Below are 23,931 nucleotides of genomic sequence, written 5' to 3' on the forward strand. Positions count from 1 at the left end.
TTGGAAACTCTAGATGTGGTTAAAATTCAAGAACTCTCTAGAATTTTGGTGCCATGTATCTAATAAGGAACAAGTAATGGGGATATCATCATGATGAAGCAAAGGTATAATGCCACCAACCATTTAATGGAGTATTAAGGAAAAATCTAGTAGAAAAGTACTTTCGAGGCTTGAGAGAAGGATGCAACACAGAGATCATTCAAGTAGGTTGATTCTCGCAATGACTTATTTGAATTATATTCTTGTAATGATAATTTTCTTTCAATAGAAACTTCGGTGAGTCACATTTCGAAAAGATTTTGTTGTCTTCGGTGCTTACAATTAGCTAAACACTTTCTTTAAATAGTCAATTATATGTGACTTAAATTAAAAAACTATACTAAAAATTAATAGAAAATAAATTATAAAAATAAATATTCATTTGATAAATTTACTTAATAGTTTAATGCACTAGATGTAATATAAAAATATATTTCATTTCTTATTTTTGAAATAAAATATTTCATTAAATTAAATTCAATTATTTCATTAAGTCAAACAAATGGTAAAAACTTTTGAGGGGAATGAATGCAAAAAAAAGTATGGTAAAAAGTTTTGATTGGAACGACTGAAAAAGAAAATTATTATTTTTTAAGATATAATCTAACTATTTCATATTTTTGTTAATTCGAATTTATCTTTTAACAATTTTTATTAAGAAAAATAAAAAATATATTTGAAAATAAAAAATAAAAAAACCAAATTACTTTCTTTCCAATAAAATTTAGAAAGAAAAAAATAATAACATTAGACTAATAGCCACCGTTGCTAAAAATATGGTTTAAAAACTACGTTTACTCTCCCAATCCACTTCTATCTTAATGTACAAAATTATAAAAAGTTAATATATTTTAGCAATGTAGAAATTCCGAATACTAATCACATTATGGGTAACGCATCCACTTGTATCGAACTCTAAAACATTATTAAAAATAATATATTAAATGTAAAATCTTATTATATTAGGCCTTCTATTTTGTTTTTCTATTATTTTATATTAATTTTTTTAATCAAAAATTTATGTCATTTATCTATAATTTAATACTGGGAATTCAATTTTTATTATTATTTAAATGTATTTATTTGTAAGGTGATTGGTTGAGATTTTATTATGAGTGTTATTTAGTAACTTCCATTTTTCTATTAATTATTATTCCTTTTGTTTTAAGTTTTATTTCTTTTTATTTAACTTTTTTGTTTTTTTTTTTGCTGAAGAAAGAGTGAGTTATTCTATTTAATTATATCATTAAAACAAATTACATAAAGTACAACCTACCCAAAGGAGATGTGGGCCATAAAGTTATCGAGCGACACAAAGCCTTGGGAGCCGAGCCAAAGGCCCACAATCTGGGCCAATGGCCCACAAACGATTACATCGTGACCTCCATGATTCAATCTTTTGCCAAGACCGTGCGATCCGTCTCCAGAGATATGACGATCGAGGATCTATTTCGGACAGCTAACATGCAAACACTTTAAGTTTTGAATTAGACCTGATACGAAAATAGAGGCTGCCATATAACAATTTCGGGTCCGCTTGGGAGGATAACCCTCGGGCATATAATCCACTCAAAATCCACCGATTCCAATCTTGCTGATTAAATTGCATGGTAATTGACGACACACCCAGACCCGAAATATAATACAACCACCGCTTAAATTAATTTCGGGTCCGTTTGACTTGGTAACTGCCTTGCTATTTGGCATGCGAAATTCCTAGGATTGGCTCAAATTTGCCAAACTACTAACATGTTAACCAAGCTCCTGGCATAGCTAATTCAAAAAAGACTTGTACTGTATATTGACGTCCTCCCGAGAACTTTGGGTTTGTAGAGTTCTCGGTACCCTAAACTGTATATTCCCGCCCGAATACCGAATACTATGTCCGCATCTTTCCATGCACTTCTTCATCATTTAGATCAAAATTCCTCTGGTTCCATTAGACTACATCCTGCTAGTTTCCCCTGCTTTGATAGAACTCCGTGTTCACATTCACCTGTCTTAGACACTGTTCCCTCAATCTACCTTGGGGTATCCCTATCCAGCCATATTTTTTATTGCTCTTAGAACATTGTACGCCTTCATTATCTAATATTTCTGCTAATTTGTTGGTTGTTCGGTGCACATGAGTAAAACTAAGGGTTCACATGTTCTGCGGATGGGATTAAATCCGTTGATAAACTTGCAGAAGCCGCCAATGTCTTGAGACTTTATCTGGAGCTGAGCCATAGCAAATTTTCTTGACAGAATTAATAATCAATTCAGAATTAGCTTCAATTATGGTATTATGAATATTTGAGTCCCTCAATATTTCTAGGCATTGCTCAAGGGCCATGAGATCTACTGTATTGTTAGTGGCTTTCCCCAAATGACTATGAAAGATTGTTTTTATGAAACCCTTTTCATCTCTTATTACTCCTCCATACCCAGCGATACTCGGGTTTCCTTTTGAGGTCCCATCTATATTGCATTTCATAAAACCCTGAGGGGGAGGTTGCCAGAAATCCTTATCAGTTATTATATGACTTACATTCATGCTTTTGCCTTGTGGGACAAGGCCCTGGAGGCCCAAATGTAGTAGTATCTGCACATGCATATCTTTTGGTTGGTCCTCAGGGGAGTTTTTAATGAGGGTCCCTACCGTCTCATTGAGCTGTCTTAAAATATGATCCATGATGCTTTGGGGAGAACCTTTCTTGTTCTTGAATATTCTTTTGTTGCATTCTTTCCAGACATCCCAGATTAGAAAGCCTAGCACTAAAGCCCAAACTTTGTTGATTATTTCATTATCAGAGAAATCTTTCCTCCACTTCTTCAAAGTACTGGTAATGTTGCCGATGTCCCTGTCTGTTTTTCTGAATATTGAAGCTACCCAGTTCGACAAGGTGGATGTGAATGGGCAGAAGTTAAGTAGGTGATCCATAGTTTCTTCTTGTAATTCACATAGCTGGCATCGAGATGGACCGGATACCCTTTTCTCCTAAGGTTTTCCCAGGTCAGAATTTTTCTATGCTGCAATAACCACATGAATAGTTTGATTTTAATCCAGCTTTGGTTCTGCCATAGGTCCTTGCATACCCAAATAGGGTTTGGAAAGTCAAGCCCAAGGGCTATGCGCTTGGCATCTTTGAGGTTAAATTTGCCTTCATTGTTTTTTCCCCATCTCAATTGGTCTGAATCTGCTGATGTCAGAATCTTTCTCCATTCCAGGATGGTTGTTAAAGCTTCTGCCTGTACCTTCAACGGGGAGTCATCACTGTATAACAGGATTTTCCATATTCTCCATTTTCCCTCGCTTCTTTCCTGATCCCAGAAGTCATTTACCCTGAGTAACCCTTTGCCTTTAGTATCGTTCTTGAGATTGGCGAATTCTTCTCTTAACAATTTAGGTTCCTGTTGCCAATTATCTTCCCAAAACCAAGAAAGGTTTCCATCTCTTATTTCCCAGAAACTGTGTTTCTGAACAATGGCTCTATTCTCCCAAGCTTTGTTCCAAATGTGGGAGCCTTGAATGGGCCCAGAAATTCTAATGTGATCCCTTTCTTTCCAATTGTTTGCATATTTCTGTTTCCAAATTTTGGCCCAAGGTGAAGCTGAATCTTTTAGCCATCTCCACCATAGTTTTGCCCCCAAAACTTTGTTAAGAATTTAAGGGTCATCAAGTCTTAAACCTCCATGTGTCTTAGGTTTACAGATCTTTTCCCAAGCTGCCAAAGCCCATTTTTTTTTCTCTTCCCCTTTGCCCCAAAGAAAATCTCCTTGGATATTTCTGCAATGTTGCATAACTCCTTTAGGAGTTGGAAGGAATGAAAGCATAAAGATGGAGACAATTTGTAGAACAAATTTTGTGAGCACTAGTGGTCCTCCTAAATTCAAAGACCTGTTTGTCCATTTCTGGATTTTGTCCTGGAGCTTATTGGTCATAGGCTCCCAAACTGCCTTGCTCAAAGGTTTGTCTATTAGAGGTACTTGCAAATATTTGGAGGGTAGCATATCTCTTTGAAAGCCTAGAATTCTAGATATGTTTCTCTCAATAGCAATGTTAGTATTAAAAAAGAAAATCTTTGACTTAGTAAGGCTTACCTCTGTACCCATAGCCATAGCAAAGTCATTTAGGATTTGTTTGTAGGCTAGAGCTTCCTTGACCGTGGGTATACCTTGCAGCACGGCATCATCCACAAATTGTTTATTGGTCAAAGCATCTCCATTCATGGTGAGTTTGAGACCCTAGATTTGGCCTTCTGCTTTGGAAAATTTGATAGCATTGCCTAGCCCTTCCATCATGAGAATAAAGAGGAAGGGTGAGAGTGGATCTCCTTGTATAAGACCTCTCAAAGGTTTAAAGGTTGTGGATGGTGAACCATTTAGCAGGACTGAAAAACTAGAGGTAGTTACTAGGGCCATTACCCATCTTATCCAGTTATGGTCAAAGCCATAAGCTATTAGAACTTCCCTTATGTAAGCCCAACTCAGCTTATCATAAGCCTTTTCTAGGTCAAGTTGTATAATAATTCTTGCCTGCCTGTTGCTCTTAAGTGAGTGAACCACCTCGTGAGCTTGAATGATATTGTTGAGAATTTTCTTGCCTTCCACGTATCCAGTTTTCTCCTCAGACATGAGAGTTGGAAGAAGGAGCTTAAGCTTGTTGGCAATTATTTTTGAAATAATTTTGTACACCACATTGCATTATGATATTTGTCTAAATTTGTCTGGTGTCATAGCATTACCCTGTTTTGGAATAAAGGATATGAAAGAGGTATTGAGTGCCTTCAAAACAGTTTTGTTTTTCCTAGAGTCCTCAACCACATCAATGATATCGTGCTTGACTATTCCCCAACATGCTTTAAAGAAGTCAGCATCGAAACCATTCAGACCTGGTGCTTTTCCTCTTTGCATCTCTTTGATGACTCCGCTGACCTCCTCTTCATTCACTGGTCTGTTTAAATTATAATTCTCTTCTCTTGTCACAAGCTTAGGAATGTGCTTTGTAAATTCATTGATGAATTGTGATATGTCTAAGAGAGGTTCCTCAACGATGCCTTGGAAATGTTGAAGCATAGAAACTTCTATTTATTTTTGGGTATTGAGTTGATTTCCTTTAGAATCTTTGATTTTTGAAATCCTGTTATGAGACCTGTGATCCATGATAAATTTGTGAAAAAACAATGTATTGCTTTCTCCTTCTTTTAACCATTGTACCCTTGATTTCTGTTTCCAGAATATCTCCTCTTACTTGCATAGTCCTTCCCATTCCTATTGATGATGGTTAGCTTGTTCCCTTCTCTCCTCGTTGAAGCCATCTGTGATGAGGATCTGGTTAGTTTCATGTAGCTTCCGTTCAACTACTTTTTTGGCTTCAAAAATGTTGCCAAACTCATTCTTATTCCAATATTTAAGCCTGAGTTTGATGTGTTTCAATCTTTTATGTAGGAGAAACATTTTAGTGCCCTGAACTTGTATATCTTTTGCCCACCATTTTTCAATATTGCTGATAAAGTCATGATGGATAACCCAAATGTTTTCAAACTTGAAAGGTCTATTTCCTGGAGTTCCTATAAAGGATGCTTCAATTTGAACAGGCAAGTGATCCAAGCCACCAAAAGGGAGTATCATAGCTAACAAGTCCAATCCTGTAAGGATGAGGTCCTCCGAGATAATGAATTTGTCCAATTTTGAGGCCACTTGAGACTCTCCTCCCCTTTTATTATTCCAGGTGAAGATACCATTACTTGTATCTATATCTACTACCCTCATGTTGTTTATGAAATTCTGAAATGCTATGGAATCTCTACCTAGTGATCTGGTTCCACCTTTCTTTTCCGATAGGGACCTAATCATGTTAAATTCCCCTCCTAGAATCCAGGGGATACCCGAATGCATGTTTCTTAATTCCTCCAGTGAGGTAAGAAGCCCGAGTTTATCTGCAGGCTTTTGTGGACCATAAAAATTTGTAATCAAATAAACTCCCTTGTCCCCAAAAGGCTGGATGACCACTGATAGATAGTTCCTAGATTCTTCAGCATCTAGGATTCCTAGTTTCTGAGGGTTTCAAAGTGTGAGAATTCCTCCTGCTGTTTTATCCGCTTTAACTTGTAGATATTCATATTCAATTAGCCATTTGCTGTGTATTTCTCTTATTTTTTCTATTGAACATTTTGTTTCCTGGATAAATATCATATCTGGTTTTTCTACTTTCATTATATTGCTGGGATTTTTTTGTTTCCTTTTGCTTCCTAGACCCCTAATATTCCATGTTGTAAGCTTCATTAAGAAAGATTTGTAAAGGAGTAACTAATTAGGTCTTTCATCTTACCTGAGATGGTCATGAGTTTTCCACATTCCATCAGTAGCTCATTCTGTTTTTTTCTTCCTCTTTTCCTTCCTGGGTTCTTGCGAGCCTGTCCCCATGTTGCCTCCATAGTTTTAACCCCTCCATTATCTTGACTATCATAGTTTCTTTTGATCCATGCACCCTTTGCCTACGTTCTCCAGAGGAAGAGTTTTTGTACTTTTTTAAATTCATCTTGAGGTAGAGAATCCACTCCTTTGGTTGTTCCTTCCTCCAGGAACTTTTCTAGATCGAGATGCTCCCTTTCCAGTATGTCCTGCAGTTCAGGATCCTTTATACCCACTTCGCTTCAGGTCATCTCTTCGTCCATATCAAGTTCCATAGTACTTGGCTAATCCTCCCTTTGCTGGCTTTTATCAGGTCTATCCTCCATGCTCTCATCCTTTTCCTTCTCTACAGGATTATCCTTCATTACTTGATTCATTCTTTCATCCCCGTCTTCTTATTCTAATATCTTGAACCTATTATGACTAGGCTGTTTTTCCTCATAGCTTTTTTTTGGTTTTTTCTCCCTCCTTTTCCTCTGCCCCCCACCTTGGTAAATATTTTAGTCTCTTTACTTGAGGTTGCTTTGGTACTACTCTCCATTTTACTTAAAGGGCAGTCTCTGAAGAGGTGTCCGTGTTCATGGCATTTGCGACATCTGAAGGGTACATGCTCATAGTCCACCACTTGTACCCATTCTTCATCATAAACTTCTAGAATTATTTCATCTGGAAAAGCCCCCGAAAGGTCCATTTCCACACATATTCTGGCAAAGGAGGTATATTTTCCTCGCAGAGTGGCTTTTGATATTTTTAAAAAATGCCCTAGTTTATTACCTGTGGCTTTTAATGATTCTCGCAGCCAGTAATCTAGACGTAGGGAATATAGTCTTACCCAGACCGGCACTGATGTAAATGTTTCTCGCTCTAGAACAAAGTTCATTACCCATGGCCTCCTATAGAGGCCTGAAGCCGCATAGAAGTAAGGCCCTCCTTCAAACACCTTGTCTATATCCACTAGGTTCGTAAACACAACTGTGAAGAAACCCTTGGATCCAAGGTGTAGATCTATTTCTCCCTTATCTTTCCAATGGTTCTTTATCCAAGAATTTAGTGCCTTCTCCATTGGCCAAAACCCCATGAATTTACATATCACTACATAAGTTGCCATGTGCTCCTTGTGCGTCTGTAGTTCTGGATCACTTAACACCACTCGGGGTGTGATGGATGCCTTAGGTTTACATGGTCTTGTCCTACTACTGGGTTCAATCTTCTGACTGTTTGCTCCTATGCACTTCTCTCTTCTGACTTCCTCCTGTGTTTCTGCTTGCCTCTGTGCTCTGTTGTTTTCCTGTTTTCCTTTGTCTGTACCCCCAGTTTCCACTTCCATGGGTTTCTTGAAGCGGTTTGATACAACATGACTGTAGGAGGTAGTGGAGCTCCCTCCTTCTCGCCCCTCCATGGTGCCCAACTCCAAAATCCTACTGCAAACCCTAGTTCCGCGCCTTTTCAGAGCTCTGAATCCTCAAGAGAGAAAAAAAGAAAAACTCGTATTTTTCAATGGAGAAGAGTTACTGAATTTGGACGTCTTTAGTAATTTTTCTTTTTATTATTTCAATTTTCATCAATTATAGTTTTTTCTCCATATTTTCAATTTAAGATAATATATTTTTAAAAAGGAAAAAATAAATAAAAAAAAAACTTTTTCTTATATTGTTTTTAATATTTAGTCTTATTATTTTTAGTTTGACTTAAACTTTTTTTTGTATGACTTTTATTCTGACTTTATTCTTTTCCGTTCACCTTTCTATAATTTCAAGAACCATACAATAAAACTTTCATTTTAATGAATATAATTAAATTAATAGAAAACAAGTAATTTTTTGGAATGTTGTGAGCATTTCTTTCCTAATTTTACTAAGAAAGTTTTATTGATATACTCTTATTAATTTTTAGGATATGGTGAGCATTTATTTCCTAGCTTTCTGGAATTTTTTTATTTACACATAGTTTCTGTAATTCTTAGGAAATTAAATTCAAGAATTCAATAATTTTTTTTTGTTTTTTATTTTATTTTTTTTCTATGTGTTTCTGATTAGTGTATGCATGTATCCATTCTTGCAGGTTAAAGGATTTGAAACTGTAGTGGAGTTGGACACTTGGTTGGCCACAAATCCTATGTAATGCACTAAAGCTCTTCATTTCATTTTAGGGAATTCAAATTCGAGGATGCAAAGTTTGCGGTATGGGATCCAAACTAATTCTACTAGTGAGCAAGAGTGGGGTTATTACCAAGATCCCACTTTGAAGTTTTAGGTTTCGCTTAGATTTTATTGGGAGGTTAGTCTTCAATTTCTCATATGTTTTAATTGGTTTGTTAAAATTGTTTTAACTTCTTTCCTTGAACCCAACAGAAAATATTGGTCTCACTTACCATGCAAAAAGATAATGTGTGAATTTTTTTAAAGCGGTGAATTTTGTTAGCGTGTGAATTTAAAAAATATTTTAATATTAAATCACATATTATAGATCATCCCAACTCCATTTTTCTCTACAAAATAAAGTAGTCATGTTTAAAACAAGACGCCATTTGGGAGATAACAATAAAATTTTGATTCCATATTGCCATGACTTAACTCTATATCAATCATGCACAATTCCCGTCTTGGAATTGATGTCACATTCACTTGAAACTAAGTTTCTCCATATCAATTTTGAATGAAACGCCGAAGATATAAAGTTATAAAGCTTCATTACAACCAATGAAATAGAGTTCTAGCCAAAAAGAACCATTTTAGCCCAATATTTTCACTTTCATTTCTATTTTTTTATAAAAAAAATAATTAATTCGCTCACAACCTCTCAGCAGTCATTAAGTGGCCAATATTAGCTACATAGCACTTGTTAAAAAATGAGAAAGGATAGAAATTGAAATTCATACCATGTTTACCATTGTGAATCAGGAATAAAGAGGGACAATCCAGGCCCACTGGATTCGATGTTCAATTTTCCATTTTACAATCTGAGCCATTTAGGGACAACTACTCCATGTGATTTATTTACAAAATCCAATGCCTTTAGTCCATATTCACATTTGGTCTATTCTATATGAGTTAAAGGGAGACAAAGTAGGTCATCCCTGGAAAATGGCCAACGTAGCTCAACAGATGATGTGCTTGGCACATGACTTACCTGCTTCAATAGTGAATTGAATGAACATCCACCAATACAGTCCATATCTCTGCGGTTCCATGAAAGCTAAAATGAATAATGCAGATGCGTAATTAAAATTACAAATGGTCTTCCACTGAACAGATTTTAAATCTCTTCCAACATTTTTTTCATTAGCAATGAAGGAGCGTGGAAGCGACAGAACACACAGAAACTGTAACAAAGATGGAGACAACGGTAATGGAAGTAAGTATTCGCCCTTTGTCGTTGCTTAGGAACATGGCCTCCAATATAGGATAACTATTTATCACCATGAAGCTGCACAAAACTAACTACAAAATCATATTGTCAAAAGCAGAATACCCTTCTCGCAGGGTTCGTGCTAATCCACTGACCAACGATATCAAGTTTATTAGAGGCAAAGTTAAAGGAGATGCCGCACCAAACTTGAATATCTCCTCGTGTCTTTTGGCTGCCTCGTTTTCCATTATTTTGTTTGTCACCTGGAAGCCTACCTCCGATACGATAAACATCTTGCAAGAAACAAACAAGTGGGATGACACTCCTTTAATCAGCTCCATGCTCAGTTCGTTCCACTAAGTCGTAAACGAAGCCCCGATCAACAAAAACTCAATCAGGCTCTAACCATATGCAGATCCTGCTAATGAGACAAAGAGGATGAACCATGGATTCGAAGCCTATCCATTTCTACAAACTTATAACCACCAGTAAGGAAAATGAGGATTCTTGAATGATATTCTATTTGATTTCATCTTGGTTTCTCATGATGTATAAATATGGAAGAATTTGTTAATGAAAAATTTACCTTGGAAAATAATGATAGACCATTAAACAAGAAGAGTGCACGGAGTAAATCGTAGCAAAGTATGTATAAAGAAGACGAATCCCATAGAGACTGTTAACCGTAACACATACACTTGATAGTACGTGTTCGTTGAATCCCATAAAAATATTTATAAAATTTACCCAAGAAAAAATCTAGGTATCTCGCACTCCACCTCTTCTGTTGAATTAGTGTATCATTCAACTTCACTGGCCCGCCACCCAAAAATGATTTTCGCCTCAGAGTGTAGTAAATTGATTTCCACCCTCTACACTATGTAACAAAACCTGTCAATCCATCTTCCACATCACAGCCAAAAATCATGCCAACCAGCAATTTTTGAAATACAATTTCATCAATATAGGGGAGGGACACCATTAGGCGAACAACTCCATGTCGACCACCCACAACGCCATGCTGGCATACCTATTGTTTGTACGACACCTGTCCCACGCATGCAATGACGTGTTGGCTACTTATTAATACTGGTTCGGCAGGTTATGGCGGGGTTTAGGGTTTCTATACTGTGATTATGCTGCGCATTGTTCATTTACGCATTCATTTCTGTTTGGGACCTGTTCTTGTCCGTTCGCAGTGCCAGTAGTTGACCGCCGCTGCTCCAATGGCGGTCACTGCCATTACTGTTGTTGGTGATGCGGGTAGTGGCTTCGCAGTGCCGAGTGGTGGTTTATGGTCCAACAAAGGTGGTCGTTCTTCAGCTTGTTTGGTTGTTTTCATGCGTTTCGTGTTGTTTTTCCGCCTGGTTTTTCTTCCCCGTCTAGTGGTATGGGCTCGTTATTCGTCTGCCTTTATCCCTGTGGCGAATTTAGCTCGGCTCGGTGTTGGAGATCGCCATTTCGCACTCCGAACGGATTTTTCAGGTTTGTAGTTCAATAACTTAGTTGCAATTTCATAGTTTAACTGATTTTTGGTCCCTATCTAACCATTTTGATGTTGTTTTGCAGGTTGTTGCAGTCTGAGCTACTGTTTGAGCATCTGGGGTTCCTGTGGCTTTCTGGCATGGAGAAAAAAGGTAGGACACTATCCTACCAGCCAGATATACTGTGTTTTTTAACACATTTAGCCTCCATTGGAATATTGTGCCTTTGTTTATATGTGTGTATGTGTTTACCTATGTGGGTTTTGGCTAATTATTGGGTTTTGGGTTGTGGGTTTTACAGTCAGTGGGTTAGTGGGTTAGTAGGTTTTACAGTGGGTTTTGGTTTGTGGGTTTTACAGTCTCTGTGAGTCTCTATGAGTCTATGTGTGAGTGATTTGTTTGAGTGTTTATTCATGTTTGTTGAATCTTCTTGGTCGAGCTAGTGTTTCCTTGGTTTTCTCTATCTAGGGTTTTGAAGAATTAGTGGATTGCACTAGTATTGTGATAAGACTATGGTATGCATATGAACTTCATCGTATGCATATTAATGAAGTTTTCAGCTATCCAAAACCTGTGTGAATTGGAGATTTGATTTTCAGCCATCTATGTTTTTCAGGGTTTATAATATCTGACTTATATGTCTTGTTAATTTGACATAAATTAATGGTGATTATTCTAAGTGATTTAGCATTGTAATTGAAGAGGATAAGGGCTATTTTGTTGTTGTATTTACAATGGTAATTGTTTGTGTTCATATCTGGCGTAGAAGTCTGAAACTTATCAGAACATTTTGGTATTTTTCTCTTGGTTTTTCTGGATGTTTGTAGTTGTTAAGAATTGAAATATTGTCTGATTTTGTCTAGGATAATTGAAATAATACTGTGGTATGCATATGAACTTCATCTTATGCATATTAATGAAGATTTCAGTTGTCCAATACCTGTTTGAATTGGATATTTGATTTCCAGCCATCTATGTTTTTTAGAGTTTATAATTTCTGACTTATATGTCTTGCTAATTTGACATAAATTAATTGTGATTATGCTAAGTGATTTAACATTGTAATTAAAGAAGATAAGGGTTGTTTTGTTGTTGTATTTACAACTGTAATTGAGTGTGTTCATATCTAACCTAGAAGGCTGAAACTTATCAGAACATTTTGGTATTTTTCTCTTGGGTTGTCTCGATGTATGTAGGTGTTAATAAATGAAATATTGTTTGTTGCTGTCTAGGATAATTGCAATAAGACCGTGGTATGCATATGCACTTCATCTTATGCATATTAATGAAGTTTTTCGCTGTCCAATCCCTGTGTGAATTGGAGATTTTATTTTCATCCATCTATGTTTTTTAGGGTTTATAATTTCCGACTTATATTTCTTGCTAATTTGACAAAAATTAATGGTGAATATGTTAAGTGATTTAGCATTGTAATTGAAGAAGATAAGGGATGTTTTGCTGTTATATTTACAGTTGTAATTGAGCGTGTTCATATCTGGCCTAGAAGGTTGAAACTTATCAAAACATTTTGGTATTTTTCTCTTGGGTTTTCTGGGTATTTGTAGTTGTTAAGAATTGAAATATTGTCTGGGTTGTCTAGTATAGAGAACACATATCTATTTTACATTAATTTTTGTTTGTATAGAAATTTATATATGCCTCAAAGCAGTTCAAAAATTTCTACTCTGACCTCTTTTGCCAAAACTGAGATTTGTTCCTTACCCTTTAAAACCCGCATGACCTTTTCTGCATTTTTCATAGTAAACTCCAACTCTGCACTGCTCTGGAGTTTCTCTTGGATTTCATATCTATTTTTTTTTCTCAACCCTTCTCCATTCCCATTTCCTTTCAAGTTGTGGGCAATCCATTACCATATGCCCTTTCTTGTGACATCTCAAGCTCTGGAAGGGGATTTTCCAATAGAATTTGGCTATATTATCTATTCCCTAAGTCAATTTAAACAACCTCTTTGTGCCCTTTTCTCATATCTATTCGCACCAATAATTTCACTACAGTCCTGGTATCCTTTGTTAGAGTATTCTCTTCTAAAGCGATAAATGCTCAAGCCTATTGCTAATTTCCTCCAAGATTGTTGTATTCCATAAATCGAGGGGCAAACCTGGTAATTTCACCCATGTTGGCTGGGTGAAACACTTTTCCAGCCTCGGCTCAAAACACAAAGTCCATCTCCTCAATGCCAACAATATATAGACCTATTACCACTTTACTTATAGGATCCAGTGTATAGCCCCATTACCACTTTACTTCTAGTACAATGATTTTTCAGAAACCCCTATACCAAAGAAGTGACTAAGGCTTTTCCACTCAATGACATTACCTCCTCCATTGGAGCGTCTTCATCTGGCAGAAGCTTTCCCTTCTCCCTTTTGACCCTAACACATTTCTTCTTCCTCTGGATTGTCTTAACTCTGATTTCCACATCCCTTTCCTTGAATTTTGGTCCAGGTAACCTCTTGCTATCTTTGTTACACTTAATTTATCCAATCTTAGTCCTCTAGGCTTTCCAACTAGAGAGTCTTCACTGCCCTTGACTCCTAACTTTGGAAATGAACACAATATTTAAGTTCAAACTCCTACCTGATAACTAGTGTTGATCTACCACACACTCGAATGTGGGTCTAATCTTTGTGTCCCTTTGCATGTGACAGAGTAACCACCAAGTTTCCTCGTTACCAGCTATGCATTAAACATTTTATTCCTTTTTCATCACAACCCCTTGAAAGCTATGCCAATTCCAATAAGAGACGTCTCTTATACTCCAGTACCATCTTTTGATTTAATGCTCAATAGGACAACCTTAATCAATTCCTTTGCCATTAAAAATTTGTGCTACCTGTAGTGTGATTTTCATACAAAGGTTCAGGGCAGGGCCTCTTAAGAGTAGAACTAAGGTGTGGACTAGGGTTTCTCTCTAGATTATGAGATTTATTCCATTTTCATTATCTTGTCTGAAGCCCTGGCCCCTAGCGTCTTGCCAACGAGCTAATATTTCATCCGTCAACCTGAAAAGACTTTACTAGGTCTTCATCCACTTCCTTTGAGTAGTCAATTAGGTCTTCTTCTTCCATCATTCATTTGCTCTACATCCTTTGAGGACATGGCCCCTTAATGGTAGAACTAAGGTGTGGACTAGGGTTTCTCTCTAGAGTCTAAGATTGGATCCCTTTTTCCTTATCATGTTTTAAGACCCTACCCCTAGCTTCTTGCCAATGAGCTAGTATTTCATCACTCAACCTGAAAAGACTTCACAAGGTCTTCCTCCCATTCCTTTGAATAGTCAACTAGGTCTTCTTCCCCCATCATTCATTCGCTCTACATTCTTTGAGGACAGGGCCCCTTAATGGTAGAAATAAGGTGTGGACTAGGGTTTCTCTCTAGAGTCTAAGATTGGATCCCTTTTTCCTTATCATGTTTTAAGCCCCTACCCCTAGCTTATTGCCAATGAGCTAATATTTCATCACTCAACCTGAAAAGACTTCACAAGGTCTTCCTCCCATTCCTTCAAATAGTCAACTAGGTCTTCTTCCCCCATCATTCATTTGCTCTACATTCCCTTACTTTAAGTGCTAAATAGATTAAAGATATTTGTAAGAATATCTCCAAGGATTAGAAAAAAGTGTAATATAGAAACCTAAAGGGCCATGGCGGCAAGCTACAACTCTAAGAATGAGAGCATTTTGGCTTCTAGATCCAGAGGAGTGGAACTGCTCTGATACCACTGATATGGAACCAAATCCAAGTTTGTGTGTTGTTCTAAATATAGGGAAGGCACTTTAAAGGAGAATACCAAATTTAGAGTGGGCACTTTATTTTGGAGAAATAAATTACAGAGATCTTCAAGAAAGTTCTTTAAGGATTAGAAACAAGGGTAATATAGTGTTAAGATTAGGTATGTTCTATGCTAGAGCAATTTATAAAATTTTCATAGTTAGCAATCACATCAGCATTACGATAAACTGCAGATAGAACATAAATATAAAATGCAGAAGACAAGCCAATGTAAGAGGACACAAGATATGGTGCGAGCCAAGGACAAACCCCACAATGTGTGGGGAAACCCTTTGATCAAATCTTCTTTTATCTTCAAAGTTCAGCAAAGAAGGAGAGAGAGAGAGAGAGTACATTTACAATAGAATTCAATACTTTGACTTATCTAGATCTAGCATAGATCGTTTCATATCGTGATGAAATCAGTTGAAGACATTTTTCTTCAACTGATTCTCAAGGTGACTCCTTCACCTATCATCATGCTGCATCTCGTCCATTTGCTACACCTTACTGTGTAGCACCATCATGCTGCTCATGCTCTCATACATCACTGTGCTGCCCATGATCTTCATCATGCTGCTCATGATTACTTCGCCCACAGTGTCGCATTTTTCATCATCATTCATCACAGCTTCATTGAGATCTTGACCTTGCTATGAATGTAATTATGCCCAGACTTCCAGCGCTGAGACTGAGGTTGTCCTTATTGCTGCACCATTATTTCATCATCATTGAGACCCTCACTGTTGCTTCCTTATCAACATGCCCATCATCATGCTATTGGGATCATCATCCTTGCAGCACCTCAGAGATCATCATTTATTGCCAAGACTAATACAAAGACTAATACAAAGATATCACATGGATCTTCTTCACCATTAGTATGCTGAGACTGTTGCAGAGTTTAGGAAGTATGTAGAGGTTGTGATACTATTCCTTCTCATCAATCTGAGACTGTGATAATCATTGATATCCTTTGATAAGAAATTAGGGCAGCATCTGATCTTTAACTGAGACTGTAACTAATATCTTATTGCACCGAGGTCAATTGTGGTTATGTCGAGACTGTGTTACGGTACTCTCCGTACTCCTATAGGATTTGCGATGTCATCACAATTATGACGAGAACATGTTACAACTGCAATATAACGTGACTGAGATTGTTGACCTTGAAACAAAGTAACATAGGGACGGAGCACTGAGATCATAATTGCGAGGATCCTATTATACTCGACGAGGAATAGCACTATGACTCGAGGCTCTGAGTTGCCGAGATTGTTCTTGCTCCTGTAGGGTTCCAGAGATCTCGCCAAGAGACAATGATCATGCTTTCTGTTAGGAGGTACACCACCGAGGAGGAGGGGATTATCATCCTTCCTTGCTGTGATCATAACCGCATCTAACGAGGCCTTCTGAGATCTTATACCCAACCGAGATCTCCTGCCTGCACCTCGCATCCATTTTCAGCTCAAAGAAAATGCGAGTTCTATTTCTTTGTGTAAGCATGTCTCCTTGACTGCGTGAAAGGATTGTGTTTAGGCTTCTACAGGCATCGTATTAAGGCTCCTCTTTGACAGCGTATAAGGGCCTCTTGGACAGCGTATTATCCTCATTGTTAGCCACTGTATATGTAATGAACTGTAGCTCATATATATCATCCTTACATTATAACATATTTATGCCCAGTGTATATTCATTTGCCAGCGACCTTCATTACAACGTTGAATCCACTGCAGATATCCTTCATGTATTGCTAGTGGATTCACGACTACGTTATGAATTCCATTCCTTACTGCGGCTAGGGTTTGATAGCGTTAGGATTACAACATCATTTGAGCCTCCATCTTTGAGCGTATATGAGCTTCTTCATGACTACGTGTTAGGATGGCTCCCTGTCTCAAGCTTGTGTTGTAGATGCATTCAGGAAGCCTTCTTGACTTGCGTAGATGACGGTTGCTGATTGACCTGCAGTTAGGGTGTGGCTAGATCAACCCTTAGGACAGCATAATCTCTTCTAGATCTCTCTGTCCACAAAACCCAAACAAGTGGAGAAGAGAGATCGCATGAAGAGTGTCACAGATGACTTCAAGTCCTCTTCTATTTATACTAAAACGTAGAGGTTGAATAGACACGTCGGTTGGGCTTCTAGAGCCTACATAAGAGCTGGTTGGCTTGATAATAATTACATAAACAAAATAAATTCATATCTCCATAAATACTTATCGGAATCGGATGATCTTTGGATCAATCCTACACCTCTCGACGAGAGGGATCCAATAAAATTATCAGCTGCCATAAATAAGCTGACCCACATGGAGTTTTGCCCTAGTTGGCAATTTAACATATAGAAACCTAAAGGGCCATGGTAGCAAGCTACAACTCTTAGAATGAGAGCATTTTGGCTTCTAGATCGAGAGGAGTGGAAATGATCTAATACCACTGATATGGAACCAAATCCAAGTTTGAGTGTTGTTCTAAATTACTACTTATTTTCCTTCGCAATGTTGTTTCAAACTGGATTCAATTGATCTTAACTTTCTATTATTTTCTCTTGAATTTCCTTTAGTGAGAACAAAGGGATTCTTTTGTTTACTACCTCTATGAGCAGACAGAGTGTTGGTTTCTATTGCACTTCTCAAGCACATGCTCCTAGGTAGATCTTTCCTTTGATTGGTAACTACTTTTGTTTCATGTTCACTTCTTTCCCTGAGTTATTATGTTGCCTTTCATCATAATTCTAGATCATAATTCCAATTCCAATTCAATTTAGTTTATAGTTTAGCTTCTACTATGAAACCAATCAACTTATTGCATCCTTACAAAATTCACATTGCGATTATTATGTTGACATTCATGATAATTCCAATTCAAATTCAACTACCCAACAGAGCGAACAGACAAGAGCAGGTCTCAAATAGAAATGAACATGTCCCAAACATAAATGAACAATGCGCAACGTAATCATGGTAAACAAACCCTAAACCCTACCATAACCTACCGAACCGGTATTAATATACGGCCAACACATCATTGCATGCATGGGTTATGTGTCCTTACAAAATTCACATTGCGATAGCGGTTACAAAAATTAATTCATGCCAACCTTATGATTGATGGCCTCCATTTCTTGCATTGCCAAGAATTGTTGAGTCTCTTTTGTGACCCAATTATGGTGGACTACCCAAGATTGGTCGATTAGGATGTGCCTGAATGTTACCATAACCTTGACTCCAATTTTCTCCTTGTAGAAATGGAGGGACTGAGTAACCCATGTGTCCACTTGTGTTACTAACTCCAGCACTGGGTGCAGGTGTCATATAAACACAATTAGGATTTTAACCTACACTTGTAGGGGTATATGAGGTGGGTAGAACCCCTGGTTGATGGCAGGGGACTTGGATGTTAATCACCTCTTGGTATGATGGTGTGTGCTCTGCATTGTGGTCCAGTGTATTGGACATCATCCTATTTGGCTCCAACTAGCTTGGACCATAGACTTCCCTGCTTGTCACCCCTCCTTCTCCTTCCAACACTTCTTGAACCTTTCTTGCCTTGCCAGTTGTTTGTGATGTTCCTTATCTTCCCTTGCTTTTTGTCTTTCCATCCTTTCCTTTGTTTGAGCTTTTGCTGCTGCAATCCTTGCAGCTCTCTTGTCCTTGGCCAACTCCTTCTTTCTCTTTTTAGTTTCCTGAATTTCATTGTTTTTACGTTTAGACTCAAATAGTCAATTCATATAATCTTCAGATGTGAGAAACTGTGAACTCCTCCCCAAACGAAGACAATCCGCAGTTGAGTGCCTTGATGAGGCCTTCACTCTCTCTGGTGGTAGAATTAGGAATGCACCAAGTAATCTACGATTTTCCCCTTGCTCCCTAGGATCTCACACTTGGTTTTCAGCCTTTGGGACCACTGATTGTCCCCCATTATCTTCTTCAGGTACCTCATGCTGAACAATCTCCTCTTCTAGCGAATCATTGTCCACAAAATAATGAACAAGTTCAATGTTCAACTCTGATGATTGTGAAGGCATGTCCATGCTTTCATCATTGATGGTAGAAACATTATGTGGGTTGATATTCATCATGGCCTTTTCCAACCATGATGGTGGGATTTCCTGGGTTGGCATGCTCAATTGTTCATTGTTTAATCCTGTTGCATTATCATTTGAAATCAAGTTTGCATTTTCATTCGATTCATCAACTGCCTCATATGGAATATCACATGTAGAATTGGCATGTGGTTCAATAGGTGTGACAACCTCCATGACATTGACAGTTGGTTCATGATTGAACTGTGTCTCATTCAAATGTTCATCATCATCACCACATAAGTTCCCTTCATTAAGAGACATTATACCTTCAGCAGCAGCAACACCTTCTTGGGCATCAACATGGTCTTGTAAGTTCTGTGCTTCTTGACCTTCCACATAAAATTCTTGGCTACAACAAGTATCATGCACGAGAGCATCAACATTAAGGGGCCATATACCAGTCCTCCTCAATCCAACAATGATATTAGTAGGTGTGAGAGCCCTTTTTAATGCTTTACATGCAAGCTAATCTAGCTCAAACCTATTTACCTCCACCCCTGGATTCTTTGCCATCCACGAAGCTCGCTCGATCATAAAATAATTCTTGAAAGGCCCAAACATGCTGACATCAAGGGGTTACAATTTGTGAGAGGTATGAGTCGGTAATGTTAATAGGTAAATGCCAAAATTGTTGGCCTCCTCAATTGTCTGTAAAGCCATGTGGCTTCCATGGCCATCTAAAATCAGTAGGTGTTTGTTTTCAGGTGAGACACCATCTAGTACATATGCAGCAAAATGACAAAGCCAATTCAAGCATAGTTCCTTTGTAATCCATGCATTGGGATGTGCTGCCATGCATGCACTTGGTTCATAGTTCTATATATAGTTTTTTAGTTTTGTTTTACCTTTGAATAGATAAAATCCTAGGATTGAAGAACCAATTGCATTGACACAAGAAAGTATAGCAATCCACTCCCTCCTCTTAGGCAGATTTCTTCTCCCTCTTTTGACAATTACAGGCATACCACAATTCCTTCCTACCTGTAAACTTGTTTCATCACAGTTCCATATACGGTCTAAGGCATATGAGTGTTTCTCATATGTAGCAGAAAGATTGTTATATAACTTCGACACAATTGTAGGGTGTATATTTAAAGCGTTGTCTCTGTCAAGGCCCTCAGTTGTATGTAGCACAAGGACTGGATGCCTTTTTTTAAATCCACTCCACCATGATTTATGAGGAAGCCCATCTTTGAAGGGGTTTTTCCTCCTTTGATAGATTTGAGCTACTATGGATTTAAGTTGTATAATCTCTAACCCATGTCCCAATTGGGCTATCTCCTTACACCACTCAACCACCTTGGCCTCCTCCTCTTAAGTCATAACAGTAACGGGCCCTCTACGCTTTGTGCTAGTTAACCCATTTATCGAATAATGTATGTTAGAGGCAACAATACCATGTTTTTTTGCAGAGGCACGGATTGAATGTCCATTAAACTCAATTTCATGAGTTGCAGCCTACATGTATTGCTTTGTCCAACATCTCATGGCACTAATTTTCTTTGTTGAACTTGCACCTTGCACTATGGCTGAAGGCAACCATGTGGTTAATGGCGGGATAGCATTATCTGCAACCACAGTGTCCTTTTCAACGACATTATTGGGTAATTCAGAGCTGGAGATATTTGGGACATTATGTCTTGTCAATATGTGATGTTAAGATTTGGTATTTGACACTTGTTGGGCCAATCAATATGTGGGTCTATTTTTGACTAAATTATATCACTTATATAACTTAATATAAAGTATTTATGTACAAATTTTTGATGATTTATGAATATTTTTTTATAGATGCGTGGGACCAGTACTATAACTAGTATGATTCCCTGCACAATAATAGAAAGCTCTCCCCTATACACTATATGAAATTAAAAGAAAATTAAAACTAAAACTGCAAGTTGGATTGGCCTCTTTGCCCTAAAGGGTGTTCTCCTCGTAGGCTCACTTTGCAATATCCCCTGCATCTCTTTCAGCATCTTGGATGGACGCGCTTGAGATTTAGAACAGGAATAGTCTTTAACAAATTTGGAGGATGTATGCCTTCGTTCACTCCCACATAAAGCATCCCGGTGATGAATGCATCCAGTGCCTGCGTATAATGGACCTTCAAGACCATCCATTCCTTTAAATTGAATCTGCAAGGGAAGATTCCCGGTTATGTTTAATGGATGGATGAATAACTTAATATCCCACAGGTCAATGGTGCAGATAATACTCCCATACAATGCCCTCAAGATATGGTTTACATACGGCTCGTTCTTTGTGACGCCATGAAACCCTTGAGGAAATTGGACGTAGGCAAACTGGTGACCTGTTTTGGGGTCCAAGAAAATGCACATGGCTTGACGAAGTGCTTCACAATTGTTAGTGTACATGTCGCAGACCTGAGTCAGAATGAAGGGAGCGTTGCTCATTACATCGGAGATTCTAATATGCCAATATGAAAAACAAGCTGTGACCCTTAACTAAATTGCATTTCTAAACATGCTAATCTATTACCTTCTTGGTAACTAAAAGAGTAAACATGACAAATACCGCCAGAGCATTAAGAGCGTCGGCCTTGTTGTGATGGGGAATTCCAGGTAGCTTTTCACGGGAAACATATATAAGATTGGGCAGATCATGGCCCTGAATGTCCTTGTCTTCTCCGTTCTCTAGTAAAATCTGCATATACTTTGGAAAGATTCTTAGAGAAGAAGATACAATCGAAAAATTAAACAGTAGAAAGTACGGTTATCTCAGCTGCAGATGTTTAGCGGGGCATCTGTATTAGAGAATAATCTTGTCCAGTTAGCTATTAGGTGAAGTTAGTTTTAGAAAGTTACATTTAGCAATTGTCGATCATGTATGTGATGTGTGAGTTGAGACTGCCATATTTAATCTTAGCCGTTTTCAATCTGTTTAATAAGCTTTAAACAATTACTGAGGAACGAGGATTACTTGTGTGGTTTTAATTGGTATAAGCACTGAGGAAGAGCCAAAAAAATTAAAAGAGCCAGAGTATTAGAGAGTATAGAGAGTATTGGATTGAATAAGAGTGATCACCTGAACTATGCTCGGATGATCTCGCTTACTGCTTCCCAAATTCCATTCTTTGAAGTCCACGTGTTTTTTCTATTTATCTTATGGAACACTTCCCCTCCCAACAGTGTTATTGATACGATCCTTCAATTCCAAATACACTTTCTGATAGAAATAACAAAACAATGGGAGGACTGTATAAATCAAATACAGAAAGTGGAGTAACTTTAAAGCTAGAAATCATAACTTTGGTTGCTAATTATTTCATTTAATTTAATGGTACCGCCTTACCTTTACATGCCTCCATTCTCTAGTAAAGGACAAATTTTCATTTTCCTGAACACAACATGATGAGAAATATGCCTCTGGAGATCTGTCCTGAATGGAATAGTTATCACCAAATGGAAGCCAAATCTTTGCCAAACGTGAAGCTTCTAAGAGAGCATACATTGTAAGCGAGGATACTCCATCATCAGACTCGTAACATGACAGTTTTCCTATGGGATAGTCCAGAGCCAAAGCAGAGAGTACTGTGTTTATAACAGTCAGCGGAGGTTCTTTGATAAGATCAGCGGTACTTATAAATATATCCACAGGCGGTAGATCACTCTCAAACATGTCCATTTAACATACCCATGAAAACGTTGCATGAAATCTTATTTGATTCTGGTTGTGGCAGAGAATAGATGAGAAAATTATTACCTCTGAGAAAGTCTCTGTGGGAAGACTCTTCGCTCAGCAGGCCGCCACCTGAAGTTCTGCTCTGGAATCCAACTGTAGGCAAAGCCTAGCTCTGCAAGAAATATCACAATCCAGCGCCAATAGTACTTATTTGGGAAATATACATTCTAATAATATATGAGATTAATTACTGAGATCAAAAGAAATAGTACTTATTTGGGAAATATACATTCTAATAATATACGAGCTTAATTACTGAGATCAAAAGTTTATTATACAACTTAGTATGATGTGTATCTGTAAAGTTGTTTATTTATCATTATAATTGAATTGAAATTTAGTTCATGTTTATTAAAATAAAAATTATAAAAAATCTAAAAATTAAAAATTAAATAATTATATAAAATATTTAAATAATATTAATTCCTAAAAATATTTAGGCTTGAACAATTTAGATTAGATCATATCTCTCTTAACAAAATAAAAGTGATTGCAAACACACAAACTCTGTAGATGAAATCCAATTTAGATTAGATCATATCTCTCTTAACAAAATAAAAGTGATTGCAAACACAAACTCTGTAGATGAAGGATTTCATTTTGAGTGTCGTATACAGAGGAAAGTCCTTGAGCTCCATCGGCGCTTTGCTTCAATCACCAATTATAAAAACGGGAGTAGGACAACGTATGTTTTTGGCTTCTATGTTTTCTCGGGCACCATATTAAATAATCTGGGTAGTCTTACGCATTCAACATTCTGAACATCGTTATGGAAACGTACCATTGCTAGTGCTGCAATCATCTTTTAGTTTGAATGTGTGGTTAAATGGATTTAATGAAGTTTAATGGGTGATAACTATGTAAATGATAATAATGAAGTATTATCATGGTTATTTTTTAATTTTATGAGTTTCAATTCATCAGTGTTATATGCTAAAAATATATTCAATTCACATTTTTTTTTTTTTATGGTTAAGATTGGTGTCTAGCCCACAGAATTATTGTTTATGAAAATGGTAAAACTTATTATAACTAAACATAATAAATATAAAAATTATGAAAATGGTACAAATTATTAAAATT

The 23,931-nt window shown here is 37.3% G+C and overlaps 1 pseudogene; it reads right to left on the reverse strand.

Annotated features, from left to right (window-relative positions):
- Positions 1–2,907: 2,907 nt before the first annotated feature.
- On the reverse strand, positions 2,908–23,650 carry LOC149208665 (cellulose synthase-like protein E6; annotated as a pseudogene).
- Positions 23,651–23,931: the final 281 nt, after the last annotated feature.

Source organism: Pinus tabuliformis, chromosome 1_2 (assembly GCF_031772625.1).
Source record: "Pinus tabuliformis cultivar Carrire ecotype Pingquan chromosome 1_2, CPIR1, whole genome shotgun sequence".
Classification (NCBI taxonomy): Eukaryota; Viridiplantae; Streptophyta; class Pinopsida; order Pinales; family Pinaceae; genus Pinus; species Pinus tabuliformis.